Below are 16,279 nucleotides of genomic sequence, written 5' to 3' on the forward strand. Positions count from 1 at the left end.
CACCTCAGAGGACACTCAAGACAATGGAGAACAGTTTATTACACCAGCAGGTCCAAGGGGAATCGGTTCCCTACAAGGCCTATGATGATTTCGGGGGACTCGGTTTTATACCCTCCGCTACATGACTGGTTACACATTAGTAATTAGTTTTACAACATGCAGGCATGGAAGAATTAACAATTACAACACACAGGTGCAGATGCTATCGTTAATCTGAGACAACCTGACTCTTACTTCCAATCGTTGTTTGCCACCTGTGAGAAGGGGGTTTCCTGGTTTTTCTTTAACAATGGTTAACAGGGTTCACGGAGAAAGCAATGGCAACCCACTCCAGTACTCTTGCCTGGAAAATCCCATGGACGGAGGAGCATGGTAGGCTGGACCCCAACACTACCACTTGGATAAAGCTTGAAGACATTCAAGCTTTATGAAGGTCATAAAGCTTGTCACATTATGTCACATTCAAGATATAATGAAGACATTATGCTAAGTGAAATAAACCAATCACAGAAAGGTAAACATTGTACAATTCCACTTGTATTATGTCCCTGCTGCTGCTGCTGCTAAGTTGCTTCAGTCACGTCTGACTCTGTGCGACCCCATAGATGGCCTCCTACCAGGCTCCTCTGTCCCTGGGATTCTCCAGGCAAGAACACTGGAGTGGGTTGCCATTTCCTTCTCCAATGCATGAAAGTGAAAAATGAAAGTGAAGTCGCTCAGTTGTGTCCGACTCTTAGCGACCCCATGGACTGTAGCCCACCAGGCTCCTCCGACCATGGGATTTCCCAGGCAAGAGTACTGGAGTGGGGTGCCATTGCCTTGTCCCTAGAGCAGTCAAATTCATAGAAACAGAAAATAGAATGGTGCTTACTAGCATTTTGTTGTTGTTGAAATTTTTAATCTTTAAAACAGACATTCACTATCTGATAGCTCTCTTCCAGTATTTTTTAACCATTCAGATGTATTTCGTGGGAATATTTATTCACATAATTTTCCTTAACACATTTCTTTCTACACAAGACTGAATGTAAAAGTCTCTGTAACATTTTCAATTATAGCAATAACACTTTAATAAATTATAAATTAACAGAATCTTCATGTTTGCTTTAAAAAAATCATTTATCAAATTTTAAATTGCACAAAGGCAAAAACATGGCTCATTCATCCACTTCTGCTCAGCACCAAGCCTGGGATGTCATGACATTCTACACAGAATGTTTGTTGAATGAATAAACCACATCTTCACTCTTCATATTGTGAACCCTGAACCAGCAACACTAGCATTGCCTGGGAATCTGGTAGAAAAGCAGGATCGCCCCACCTCAGACTTCTTGAACCTGAATCTGAACAAGCTCTCCAAGTGATATATGAGCACGTGACCATTTTAGAATCACTGTATTTGACCAAGCACACATCATTTCAGCCCCTGGATATGTCCATACACTACCTCTCCAATTGCACCACCCTCTCTGCCAGTTAGACCAAACTACTGACTGCTCTCAATTTTTTATTTTTATGTCAGTCACTTCCACTTTTCTTTAAATGTCCTTCTCGGAAGCCTTTACCGATTTTCTCCAATCAGGGGCTTCATCTGTACCCATCTCAGGTTGATCTCTGCCTCATGTCAAGGACCTGTGTCACTTCCCTCCTGTGAGATTCCACATGGTCTGGGTGGTCTGACTCCTGCGGCTCCCAGTACCACACCTAGCCCGTGAGAGATGCTCTTGTCAGGTCTGATTCAGAGTGGGACTGCCAGGAAAAGGGAGTGAAAGGAAAAATAAAGTAAACCTCATCAAAATTAAAAACTGTTCCACATCGAAGAACATTCTCAAGAAAGTTAAAAGACCACCTACAGAATGAAAGAGAATCTTTCTGCAAATTATATATTGGATAAGAGTTTAGTATCCAGAGTATATAAAGAACTCTAACAACTCAAAAGCAAAAAGACGACAAGCCAATTTAAAAAATGGTCAAAGATGGGACTTCCCTGGGGTCCAGTGGCTAAGACTCCTAATGCAGGTGGCCCAGGTTTGATCCCTGGTCAGGACACTAGATCCCACATGCTGTAACTAAGACCTGGCCCAACCAAATAGATAAATAGGTGGGGGGTTTTGTTTTTTGTTTTGAGTGGACAAAGAACTTGCATAGACATTTCTCCAAAGAAGATATGCAAATGGCCTATAGGCACATGAAAAGATGTTAGACAATATTGGTCTTTCAGTTCAGTTCAGTTCAGTCCCTCAGTCATGTCCAACTCTATGAGACCCCATGGACTGCAGTACACCAGGCTTCCCTATCCATCACAATTCCCAGAGTTTACTCAAATTCACGTCCATCAAGTAGGTGATGCCATCCAACCATCTCATCCTCTGTCATCCCCTTCTCCTGCCTTTAATTTTTTCTCAGCATAGAGTCTTTTCCATTGAGTCAGTTCGCATCAGGTGGCCAAAGTATTGAAGCTTCAGCATCAGTCCTTCCAATGAGTACTCTACTCAGGACTGATTTCCTTTAGGATGGACTGGTTGGATCTCTTTGCAGTCCAAGGGACTCTCAAGAGTCTTCTCCAACACCACAGTTCAAAAGCACCAATTCTTCAATGATTAGTTTCTTTATAGTCCAACTCTCACATCCATGCATGACTCCTGGAAAAACCGTAGCTTTGACTAGATGGACCTTTGCTGGCAAAGTAATGTCTCTGCTATTTAATATGCTGTCTAGGTTGGTCATAGCTTTTCTTCCAAGGAGCAAGAATCTTAATTTCATGGCTGTAGTCACCATTTGCAGTGATTTTGGAGCCCTGCAAAAATAAAGTCTGTCACTGTTTCCATTGTTTCCCCATCTATTTGCCATGAAGTGATAGGACCAGATGCCATGATCTTGGTTTTCTGAATGCTGAGTTTTAAGCCAACTCTTTCACTCTCCTCTTTCACTTTCATCAAGAGGCTCTTTAGTTCTTCTTTGCTTTCTGCTGTAAGGGTGGTATCATCTGCATATCTGAGTTTATTGATATTTCTCCCAGAAATCTTGATTCTAGCTTGTGCTTCAGCATTTCTCATGATGTACTCTGCGTATAAGTTAAATAAGCAGGGTGACAATATACAGCCTTGAAGCACTCCTTTTCCGATTTAGAACCAGTCTGTTGTTCCATGTCCAATTCTAACTGTTGCTTCTTGACCTGCATACAGATTTCTCAGGGGGCAGATCAGGTGGTCTATTGTTCCCATTTCTTTAAGAATTTTCCACAGTTTGCTGTGATCCACACAGTCAGAGTCAATAAAGCAGAAGGGGTAGTCAATAAAGCAGAAGTAGATGTTTTTCTGGAACTCTCTTGCTTTTTTGATGATCCAGCAGATGTTGGCAATTTGATCTCTGGTTCCTCTGCCTTTTCTAAATCTAGCTTAAACATCAGGAAGTTCACGGTTCATGTACTGTTGAAACCTGGCTTGGAGGATTTTGAGCATTACTTTGCTAGCATGTGAAATGAATGCAATTGTGTGGTAGTTTGAGCGTTCTTTGGGATTGGAATGAAAACTGACCTTTTCCAGTCCTGTGGCCACTGCTGAGTTTTCCAAATTTACTGGCATATTGAGTGCAGCATTTTAACAACATCATCTTTTAGGATTTGAAGTAGCTCAAATGAAATTCCATCACCCCCACTAGCTTTGTTCATAGTGATGCTTTCTAAGGCCCACTTGACTTCGCATTCCAGGATGTCTGGCTCTAAGTGAATGATCACACCATCGTGGTTATCTGGGTCATGAAGATCTTTTTTTTGTATAGTTCTTCTGTGTATTTTTGCCACCTTTTCTTAATAGCTTCTATTTCTGTTAGGTCTATACCATTTCTGCCTTTATTGTGTCCATCTTTGCATGAAATATTCCCTTGGTATCTCTAATTTTCTTGAAGAGATCTCTAGTCATTTCCATCCTATTGTTTTCCTCTGTTCCTTTGCATTGATCACTTAGGAAGGTTTTCTTATCTCTCCTTGCTATTCTTTGAAACTCTGCATTCAAATGAGTACATGGATGCAATCTCAAAAACAACAGAATGGTCTCTGTTTGTTTCCAAGGCAAACCATTCAATTTGACAGTAATCCAAGTCTATGCCCTGACCTGTAATGCTGAAGAAGCTGAAGTTGAACAGTTCTATGAAGACCTAGGAGACCTTGGGGAACTAACAACCAAAAAATATGTCCTTTTCACCACAGGGGACTGGAATGCAAAAGTAGGAAGTCAGGAGATACCTGAAGTATTTGGCCTTGGAGTACAAATTGAAGTAGGGCAAAGGCTAACAGAGTTTTCCTAAGAGAATGCACTGGTCATAGCAAACACCCTCTTCCAACAAGACAAGAGAAGACTCTACACATGGACATCACCAGATGGTCAATACCGAAATCAGATTGATTATATTCTCTGCAGCCAAAGATGAAGAAGCTCTATACAGTCAGCAAAAACAAGTCTGGGAGCTGACTATGGCTTAGATCACAAACTCCTTATTGCCAAATTCAGACTTAAATTGAAAAAAAGCAGGAAAATCCACTAGACCATTCAGGTATGACCTAAATCAAATCCCTTATGATTATACAGTGGAAGTGACAAATAGATTCAAGGGATTAGATCTGATACACAGAGTACTTGAAGAACTATAGATGGAGGTTCATGACATTGTACAAGAGCATCCCCAAGAAAAAGAAATGCAAAAAGGCAAAATGGTTGTCTGAGGAGGCCTTACAAATAGCTGAAAAAAGAAGAAATGCTAAAGGCAAAGGAGAAAAGGAAAGATATACATTGGTCATTGAGTGAGTGAGTGAAAGTCGCTCAGTTGTGTCCGACTCTTTGCGACACCATGGACTGCCGGGGTCCAGCCCCAGCTGATCCAGGGTATTCGAAGGAGAGACGGCATAGGCGAGGGTCAGGAAACAACTGCTTAATTACACTTTAATTAAGGATACAAAGAGTAATACAATAAAGATAGCTCAGTGAGGAAATTCAGTGGAGAAAAGCGGCTGAAATAAGGATAGCTCAGTAGGAAAATTCAGTGGAGAAAAGAGGCTGAGTAGCTTGGTTTATGCGGGAGACCAATAAAACTTCAAGACAAGAAGTTTGCACCACTTACGTAGGCCGCAGGCGTCCTTCCGTTCTCCCGAAGGAGAGGAGACACTGAGGCCTCCCCGGTCGGATCTTAGAAGCCCAGGCATAATTAGCAAGCATGGTGGGCTCCGCGCTCCAGATGGAGACTCAGCTGGAATTTGGGAGAGAGAGTGACATGGGGAGACCAAGTTTCAGTGAACAAGGCCCGCACTTTATTTTCCAAAGTAGTTTTTATACCTTAAGGTATGCATAGAGGATAATGGGGGAAGGGGTGGAGTCATGCAAGGACAGCAGTTCCTGGTTCTAATCTAAGCCAGGCTTTCAAACTTATCATATGCAAAAGTTCAGGTGATTGACATCATCTTCTGGCCCGGAGGCCTGTTAACATTTTAAGAAACTTATTTTTCTCTAAAGGTGATTATTCCAAAGTCAGGCACCAGCCTCCCAAAAAGCATTGGACAAAGCTGCATTTTACATTTCTATACACCCATTATATCAATCAATACACTGCCAAGGACACAGTAGGTAAGGAGTATGGAGACTTAGCAGCAAACATTGGCCCAACAAGTGAAAAGCCCTTCACCAATACAATTTCTAATCAATCTTTTAACTACTCAAAGGAATCTGTGTTTAGGCAGTTTAGAACATCTCCTGCCTCTCACAGTTGGGAGGCTCTGAACAATCACATGTGGCTGGAAAAACCTATTCAGGCAGGCTAGAGGATTTCCAAAGGAGTTTGTAGGTTAAACACTGTCACACCCAGGAATTATTAACTGGAGCTGTAAGCTAACTCTTTTTTCAGAGAGAGGTAGTGGGGGACAGCCCCCGTAAAGTCAGAGGTGTAGGTGAAAGCACAAAGCAGAAAGTAGGCAGACTCTGGTTTTGGGGGTAGATGCTCGAGAATTTCCAGGGGGACTCCTGAGGCTCGATCCCGCCTTTGCGTATGCCGAGCCTCCTTCCTCATGACCTTTGTCATGGGTGGAGTTCCTCACGCTGGCTCCCGGCAGTGATAGAATTCCAGTTGAGCTATTACAGATCCTGAAAGATGATGCTGTGGAAAGTGCTGCACTCAATATGCAATATGCACTCAATATGCAATATGCCGGCTCCCGGCATCGGACTATATAGTCCATAGAATTCACCAGGCCAGAATATTGAAGTGGGTAGCCTTTCCCTTCTCCAGGGGATATTCCCAACCCAGGGATCAAACCCAGGTCTCCCACATTGCAGGTGGATTCTTTACCAGCTGAGCCACAAGGGAACCCCACATTGGTCATTAAAGAGATGCCAATACAAACCACAATGAGATACTATTTCACACCCACTAAGATGGTGATGACAAACGACAAAGACAAAACAGAAAATAACAATTCTCCAAGAGAGAAATAGGAATCTTCATACATTGTTGGTGGGATGTAAAATGGTGCAGCCACTCAGTCACTGTGGAAAACAGTCTGGCATTTCCTCAAAAAGTTAAACATAGAATTACAATATAATCCACTAATTCCACTCCTAGTGTATACCCAAGAGAAATAAAAACGTGTGTTCACTCAGAAACTTGTACATGAATGTTTACAGCAGCATTATTCAAAATAACCAAAAGGTAAAAACAACCCGAATACCCATCAACAACTAAATGGATAAACAAAACACGGTACGCATACCATGGAATATTATTCAGCTTTTAAAAGGAGCAAAACGCTGATGCATTCCATAAGTTGGATGAACCTTGAAAACATTATGCTACATTATAGAATCCAGACACAAATGATCACAAAGTGCATGATTTGTTACATATAAAATGTTCAGAACAGGCAAATTCATAAAGACAGGAAGTGACTAATGGTTGCCAAGGGGTTGGGGATGGAGGGAAGGAGTGTGGTTACTTAAAGGACATGGGCTGTTCTTTCACAGAGGGTTTTTTAAAGTTTTGAAACTAGAGAGAGGTAGTGCTTGCACAATGCTGTGAAGGCACTAAATGCCGCTGGATTCTATACTTTAAAATGGTTAACTCATGGGACTTTCCTGGCCATCTCGTGATTAAAACTCCATGCTTCCACTGCATGGAGCATGGGTTCGATCCCTGTTCATAGAACTAAGATCCCACATGCTGTGCAGTGCAACCAAAAAATAAAAATAAATAAAAGTCAATTCATGTTATATGAAATTTACCTCAAAAAGAGAGAGAGGAAGAACTGACTGTAGTTGTTCAGTTTCCCTGTCGTGTCCGACTCTGTGACTCCGTGGACTCCAGCACACCAGGCCTCCCTGCCCTTCACCATCTCCCAGAATTTGCCCAAGTTCAGTGCTCGTTAGAAAGTACTCCTGATGTGAAATCATATCAATTATTATATCAGAAATTATATCAGGTAATGGGAGAACTCTGAATTGTATGTTTTAAAATGGTGAATTATAGATACTGCATAGATTTCATTTCATCTGAAAAAAAAACAGTAAGAAATAAAACAGGGAACAGGGCTGGACAGAGAGAGCTTCTCACTTCTCCCAAGTGTCCCAAACTGGGCCTTGAAGAACTAGAAACCCCAAGTTTTCTGGCTGAGAGAAGAGGGGGGACTGAGTGTCTCTGATGAGGGACAGCCTGAGTGATGGCTGAACCGGTCTGGTGAGATGCCCAGGGAGAGGGCAGGGGGCAGGTGGGGTGCCTGCCAGGGTCCCTGAGCAGCTGGCCGGGGAGTCATGCAGGGCCTGATGGTGAAGTGGCCCAGCCTGATTCTATTTTCAGTCCATCAGCCCCTTATCAGCACTTATCACACATATGCTGTAACGTATGTTTACTGTGCAATTATTGCCCACACTCAGATCAAGTGACTCCCAGCCCAGGAACAGCCAGGGTCCACTTCTCATTGCTGGGAGGGGAAGTAAATCCTGCTTGCACAGGTCAGGGTCCAGGCAAACCGGCTGCTCCTCTTCCACTTCTAGAATCTCCCAGCGGCCCCTCCAAGCTTCGTGCCCACCCATAAACTCCCTACACCCATTCTTGTTACTCCCCAGGGGTCTTACGCAACAATCCTAATGGAAATCAACCCTGAATATTCATTGGAAGGACTGATGTTGAAGCTGAAGCTCCAGTACTTTGGCCTCCTGATGCAAAGAGCCGATTCACTGGAGAAGACCCAATGCTGAGAAAGATTAAAGGCAGGAAGAGAAGGGGGCGACAGAGGATGAAATGGTTGGATGGCATTACCAACTCAATGGACATGAGTTTGAGCAAACTCTGGGAGATAGTGAAGGACTGAGAAGCCTGGCGTGCTGCAGTCCATGGGGTCACAGGGAGTCGGACACGACTGAGAGACTGAACAACAACGTCTCTCACGGCCGCTGGAAGCCTCATCAGGAGAGGAGCATAGAACCTCCAAGCCTCTCTCAGTCAGGACTTGAAGCCCCTCAAACACCACCATTAATGCCACCAGCATTTTATCATCTGACTCAGAATAAATAACAATGACTACTTCTGCTACCACCTTTGTCCAGCCTGCAGCGTGTCCAGCTCTGTTTCTGAGCAAGAACTCCCGGGTGTTTTTAACCTCCATTTCACAGGGGAGGACAAGACACAGGAAACCTGATTTTCAAAATATTTAACTGCCATGAGTTATGGCATGAGTACTGACCACCAAGACTAACGGCCAAGAGGATGCAAACTGGCTGAAAATCAACCAGTTCTGCAGGGCACCCTCCAAAGTCGTACAGGCTAAAGCATCACATTGTGGATACAGATGATGAATTCAGGAGTTGGGGAAGAGAAAGTTCATGCGGAGGCGGGAGGAAGGGGTTGGAGGTTGGGCTGAGCCAGGACAAGGAGCTCAGCTATGAACTGGTGTGAGGAATGCAGTGGAGCTGGACACTATAAGCAGAATAGGGATATATCAAAGAAGGTCTTAAGGGAAAACAAAGGAGTGCAGACCGTGACAATGTGACATGCTCTGGGCTCCAGCCCCCAAGTGCCAGGGGCAGGAGTGAAACCAACTGAACAAGGATGAGCATCCACCACACAGGAGTGGCTTACAGAAAAGTCCAGAAACTGGTACTCCCTCACAGGGCCAGGACAAGGGTGAAAGAAGTGAGACATACACCCCAGATGCAAAATTTAGGATATGCATGCTCAGTCATTAAGTCTTGTCCGATTCTTACAATCCCATGGACTGTAGCCTACCAGGCTCCTCTGTCCATGGGATTCTCCAGGCAAGAATACTGGAGTGGGTAGCCATTTCCTCCTCCAGGGGATCTTCCCGACCCAAGGATTGAACCTGCATCTCCTGCATTGGCAGGCAGATTCTTTTCCACTGAACAAGCAGGGAAACCCACAAATTTTAAGGGAATGTCAGAAAACTCAGTCATCAAGATACATAATATTTTAATACAATATTATAAAATAACAGAAATTAATGCAAAAATCTTAGATGAGTAACATCACATGTTAATAAAGAAAACAATGACAGGATCAAACCCTGTGCTCGTTCAGCATAGCCTTACTGTATTCTCCCAAATCCTGGCCATAATGACATACAGCTTCGGGACTTCTCTACCAGCCCTCACACTTTCTTGGATGTGAATGCAGCATCTTTAGGACTTCACCAAGCCAGTGGTGGTTCCCATGTTCCCTGACTTCTTAGGGGACAAACAATGCCTTCTCAAGCAGCTGGAGGACATTTTCAGGCCCACTTCTCTGACTCAGGGCAAGGGAAATAACCAAGATGGTTAAACAGGAAGTCTCCTTGTCAACAACAGAACTTGGGATATATGTTTGTGTGAAAGTGAAAGTGCTCAGTCTTGTTCAGTCATGTCTGACTCTTTATGACCCCATGGACTGTAGCTGGCCAGGCTCCTCTGTCCATGGGCTTCTCCAGAAAAGAATACTGGAATGGGTTGCCATGCCCTTCTCCAGAGATTGAACCCAGGTCTCCACCATTGCAGGCAGATTCTTTACCATCTGAGCTACCAGGGAAGCCCAGGGATATATATATATATATATATATATATATATATACACACACATATATATATGTGTGTGTGTGTGTGTGTGTATAGCTAATTCTCTTTGCTACACAGTAGAAACTAACAACATTGTAAAACAACTATACTCCAATAAAGATTAATTTTTAAAAAATAAATAAAAATATAGAGGCAAACTATTATATGTAGGATGGATAAACAACAAGGTCCTACTCTAGAGCACAGGGAATCATATTCATTACCCTGTGATAAGCCATAATGGAAAAAAACATGAAAAAGAATGCATATGTGTATAAGCGTGTGTAAGTGAATCACTTGGCCTTCCCTGATAGCTCAGTTGGTAAAGAATCCGCCTGCAGTGCAGGAGACCCTGGTTCGATTCCCCAATGGGGAAGAGCCACTTGAGAAGGGATAGGCTACCCAGTCCAGTATTCTTGGGCTTCCCTTGTGGCTCAGTTGGTAAAGAATCTGCCTGCAACGCAGGAGACCTGGGTTTGATCCCTGGGTTCGGAAGATCCCCTAGAGAAGAGAAAGGCTACCCACTCTAGTATTCTGGCCTGGAGAATTCCATGGACTGTGTAGTCCATGGGGTCACAAAGAGTCAGACACGACTGAATGACTTTCACTTTCATTAAGTGAATCACTTTGCTGTACTGCAGAAATTAACGCCATATTGTAAATCAACTATCTACATTCAATAAAAATAAAAAAAAAAAAAACAATGGAACTAGCAAGAGGTGCAAGTTCATATTACAATCCAATTGAAGTTGCTCTTTGATGCAGAGTTATACACTTCCTGCATTCATTACCTTTCTCACTCTACAAATTCTCTGGTCACTCATCTCTATGTCCACTGATCCATCCTTCCACTCCTCCATCCATCTACCCACCCATCCATCCATTCATCCACCCATCCATCCATTCATCCTTGTTTCTAACCAAGCATCCATTTAGTCATTCAACCATAAAGCCATTTCCCTATATATCCATCCATCTATCCTTTCATCCATTTATGCATCCCTATAGACTGAGCTACTTCACTTTCACTTTTCACTTTCATGCATTGGAGACGGAAATGGCAACCCACTCCAGTGCTCTTGCCTGGAGAATCCCAGGGATGGGGGAGCCTGGTGGGCTGCCATCTATGGGGTCGCACAGAGTCGGACACGACTGAAGCGACTTAGCAGCAGCAGCAGCAGCATAGACCATCATCCACCCAAACCACTTAATCAACCCTCTGCTTACCTACTATGCAAAATCAGCATGTGGGTGTGAAAAGAGCCTCATCACTTACCAGCACACCTACTTAACTCTTCAAATCTAATTTCTTCATCTAGCAAGTGGGTGTGTGTCTTCTCAAAGAACCTTCAAAGTGTTGTTGTGAGCATGAAAGAACAAGATCCATGTACATGGTAGTTATTATATTATTATGGAAATTATTATTATTGTAAGATGCTAGAGACAGAAAGAAAGAAATCTGGTGAGGGGCCCAGTTTTCCAGCCAAGATGTTCACTCTGACAAGTGATCTGGAAAACCAGTTAAAGCCATAAGCAACAATTGCGGAAGGGATAAAATTCTGAGGGGATGAGAGGAGTGACCAGCAGATTTGGTTTAAAGAAAAAGGACAAATGAAGATGAGCTGAGCAGTGATCCCTAGAACTGTAAGCAGGAGGAAATCTTTTTTTTTTTTTTGGCTCCACCATGCAACATGCGGGATCTTAGTCCCCTGATTAGGGATTGAACCCATGTCCCCTGCCATGGCAGGCAGATTCTTTACCACTGAGCCACCTGGGAAGCCCCAGATGCCCACTTTGTGGAGAACTCTGGACTCAGCTGGCCAGGAGTTCAAACCCCAGCACTCTTAGGTATTAGCTGTGGGGCCATAGCTACTTAGGTGCCTCTGTCACCTCATCTCTATCTTAGGAGGGGAAACAGAGAATTAAGAAAGTTTATTCATGTAGAGTACACACACTGAGTCTAACACATCCCTACAGGAGGTTGTTGAAAAAAATTTATGTGACACGAGAGTTGGAAGTTAAGCTTTATTTGGGTAAAAATGAGGACTGCAGCCTGAGAGAGCCTTAGAGCTCCGAGAAACTGCTCCAAGGAGGCAGGGAGGGAGCCAGGTTATACAGAAGTTTTGCAACAAAGGGCAGATAATCAGAAGTCAAAAGGAAAGAAAAACCAGATATCCCAAGTTAAGGAATTAAGCAGTTTTCCATGTATGGGGGGATGCAAGAGTCTGGGCTCACTGAAATCATCCTTTGATGTGCACCTCAGCTGTCTCGGGCCCGTACCGTGTTTGAACATCCTAAGTTTCCCAGGGCTGCAGTCTGTTGGCTTCGAGATGGCACATGTTCTTTCCTTCCTGAGTTCCCCAAGGCTCACCAGCTTACACCAGACTGTGATATCCTTTGTTTACTGATAAGGCAAGAAATAGTTCATTTCTCAAGGTAATGACTCCTGGGTGTGGCGGATGAGACCTGCTGTCCCCTCTCAGCCTGCCTAGACTCCAGAAATACAGCAAGTTGGCACCACAGCCTGAGACCACACACGCCCAGCCCTCTGTCCCCAGAGGCACCAGTCAGCCCGGGCATGTCACCTGCTCTACTAGCTTCCGGTTGCTGCGCACGAGATCACCACAAATGTAGGCACTTAATGCAAATTTATGACCTCACATGTGGAGAAGTCCACATTGTCAACTACAAATTGGCACTTGCCATCCACCTCTACAAGGATTAAATCATGTGTTTCTGCAGCTGCTGACCTTCCACACCCCTGGAAAGGCATTCAGGGTGGAGAGCAGAAATGAGGTACATTGTACTTGGGGATGGAGGGTGGAAACTGGCAGGACAGGTCTTTAGATACTTAAATATTTCCAGGAGCCATTTTGATAAGCTCAATTCATGTGTCTCCTCATATCTAGAAAAGCAGTAAATTCCTTCATGGTGATATCTGCTCCCCATGACTAGCAGAAACTTCTGCAAAAAAATATATGCTTGATTGCACATACTCCCCCTTCCCCAAAATCATGTCTATACTGACCTTCCCCCCGCTGCCTCTTTGGAGCAGTTTCTCAGAGCTATCTGAGGTGCTGACTCCCAGACCCCAATTAAACTTAACTCACAATTCTCATATTGCGCTTTTTTTTTAAAGTCAACCACGTGACTTTGGCCAGTTCCTCTCCAGGTCTCACACAGCCAAAAGCAACAGGTCAGTGAGGCTGCCTTCTTTTCCAGTGGAGGTGGTGGAGATGGATCTGCTTCCAAGTTTATTCAGGTCATTGGCAGAATTCAGGTCCACGTGATTGCTGGACCAAGGTCTCCATTTCCTTACTGGTTGTGCATTGGGGTCATTCTCAGCTCCTAGAGGCCAATCACCTTCATTGGCTCATGGCCCCCATCAAAGTCAGCAATGGCAGGGACAGTCTTTCTTTCTTTCTTTTTTTTATAATTTAATTTAAATTTATTTATTTTTAATGCAAGGATAATTGCTTTACAATATTGTGTTGGCTTCTGCCATACATCAACATGAATTAGTCATAGGTATGCGTATGTCCCCTCCATCTTGAACCTCTCTCCCACCTCCCACCCCTTCCCACTCCTCTAGCTTGTCACAGTAGAGTCTTTTTCACGGTTTGAAGTTCTCTGACCTCCCCATGCCTCCTTCCTCTGACCCTTCTGCTTTCTTCTGCTGCTTGGAAGGACCCCCGTGATTACATCAGGGCTGTTCAGCTAATCCAGGATAATCTTTCAAAGTTAGCTGATTGGAAGCCTTCATTCCACCTGCAAAGTCCCTTCCCAGCTCTGGGTAGATCATGTTTGATCAAATAACCAAAGCATGGAAACTAGAATTCTGCCTGCACCCCTGGCTCAGGGCTCTGTTGCCAGCACCAGTCCTCAACCACCCTCTGTAGGAGCACAGAGGACCAGGACTGCAGAGAAGCCCTCTCAGAAGTGATGCCCAGCTGGAGCCAGAGGAGCCGATGAACTCACCATGCAATCGGGTGCAGTCAGAGAAGGACAGAGACAGAACCCAAAACTGAGCCCACATCTGGGAGAATCACTATTACAGTGCCACACTTGGGGCCAGTGTTTCACCTATAACTAAAGTGTATGGATGTGACAGTTGGTCCATAAAAAGGCTGAGCGCTGAAGAATTGATGCTTTCAAACTGTGGTGCTAGAGAAGACTCTTGAGAATCCCTTGGACAGCAAAGCAATCAAACCAGTCAATCCTAAAGGAAATCAACCCTGATATTCACTGGAAGGACTGATGCTGAAGCTGAAACTCCAAAACTTTGGCTACCTGATGCAAAGAGCCAACTCATTGGAAAAGACCCTGATGTTGGGAAAGACTGAGGGCAGGAGGAGAAGGGGGCAACAGAGGATGAGATGGTTAGATGGCATCACCTATTCAATGGACAGGAGTTTCAGCAAACTCCAGGAGGAGTGAAGGACAGGGAAGCCTGGTATGCTGCAGTCCATGGGGTTGCAAAGAATTAGACATGACTTAGTGACTTAACACACACACAAAGTGTAAACCTGTATTTAACCACTGTGGAAGGCAGTGCACCTACCCCCATTTCACAGATGAGGAATCTGAAACCCCATGTGAGAGAACTACCAGCTTATGTCATACAGTGAATGTGTGACAGGACTAGAACCAAACATTACTCTAAAACTGATCAGGCCAGTGCCGTTCGTGTTTCGGGCCTTCCTGAATGATCCACCAAGGAGGGTCACTGGGGACCCAGCACAGAGAACAAGTTTGGGGTCTGAGGTCTAATGTTAAGGCTCTCAGTCCTGCCACTCGCTGGGTGGCTTGGATGGGCAGAAAGAGGAGCAGTTCCTGCACACCTGAAGGATAGAACATTGCAGAGGCTGGCCAAATTTATCCTAAGGCCAGGGGCTTAAATTTGCAAGTAGCAGCAACCATGTAGGGTCATTCCCCAGACATTTGCCTCAAAGCGTACCCAAGGGGCATCCAGACAAGGGCTGATTTATAAATTGATAAAGATCTGCTTTATCTGAAAAGACAGTGTCCTGCTGCTGCTGCTAAGTCGCTTCAGTCATGTCCAACTCTGTGCGACCCCATAGACAGCGGCCCACCAGGCTCCCCAGTCCCTGGTATTCTCCAGGCAAGAACACTGGAGTGGGTTGCCATTTCCTTCTCCAATGCGTGAAAGTGAAAAGTGAAAGTGAAGTCACTCAGTAGTGTCCAGACTCTTAGCGACCCCATGGACTGCAGCCTACCAGGCTCCTCCATCCATGGGATTTTCCAGGCAAGAGTACTGGAGTGGGGTGCCATTGCCTTCTCCAAGACAGTGTCCTATGGCACTGCTAATCTTCATGCAGATTCAATGTCCACCCAGCGGCACTGAGCAACCACCGTGAGGCCCTGTAAGTGCAAATTCACAAGCTATACCCATACAGGTCAAATCCAGGAATCTGCTCCCCCTGGGGCTCCGCACAGGCAGAGTCAGGCAGAGATGGAGGTTTCCTCCTGTCTGAGGAAGGGAGAGGGCTCAGGTCTGATGGGCCAGTGCCAACAGGCTCTGACACAGCAAATGCCTAGGACTCCAGAAGAGCAGAGTGAGCAATCGTGGTACTGGGAAGCACACTTACTGGGAACGTTAGCATCAATACTTGGAGCCTCAGTTTCCCCATCTGTAAAATGAAAGGGCAACAACCTGCCCCTTGGCAAAGTGATGATATAAGTGAACAACCCGGCCCCACTGGGTGCTTGACAGGTTGTTGCAGGCAGGTCTAACTGCCCTCTCCTCTCCCTTGAAGCAATCCCTGAGCACACTGCCCTAGTTGGAAATGTTCCCTGTTCTATTTATCTCACACCCGGACTCTTACACATCCTATTCTTTTTTTTCAGATTTGCAAATAGAGAAAATGGCCCTACAGCTGCTAATATGACTTTCTCGACAGAAAGACTAAAACTCCTTGGGGAAGGGGCTTGCAGGGATGGAACATAGTCATAAAAACAGCGATCTAACTGCTCTAGTTTGAGTTCATCCCAAGTCTGAAGGGCCCATCAGGGTAAGGTGAATAATGAGGGTGGGAGATGGGAGCCCTGGAGTGAGGAGAGGTCGGGATATGGGGAATCTGGGCTGAGGACAGGCACCACCCTGGCCCATCCGGCCAGATCTGGCAGATAAGCAGATGGGCAGGACCCCTGCAGACCGAGTGGTCCAACTTGCCTTTCCT

General features: G+C 44.8%; 1 long non-coding RNA gene across 1 annotated transcript; it reads right to left on the reverse strand.

Moving 5' to 3' along the window:
* Positions 1-1,024: 1,024 nt before the first annotated feature.
* On the reverse strand, positions 1,025-5,173 carry LOC123330722. Its single transcript, XR_006546801.2, has 2 exons — positions 5,116-5,173; positions 1,025-1,749 (listed from the first exon to the last, which is right to left on the reverse strand). It is a non-coding gene; the product is annotated as an uncharacterized LOC123330722 (long non-coding RNA).
* Between the last annotated feature and the right edge of the window lie 11,106 nt (positions 5,174-16,279).

Source organism: Bubalus bubalis, chromosome 20 (genome assembly GCF_019923935.1).
Source record: "Bubalus bubalis isolate 160015118507 breed Murrah chromosome 20, NDDB_SH_1, whole genome shotgun sequence".
NCBI classification, from domain to species: domain Eukaryota; kingdom Metazoa; phylum Chordata; class Mammalia; order Artiodactyla; family Bovidae; genus Bubalus; species Bubalus bubalis.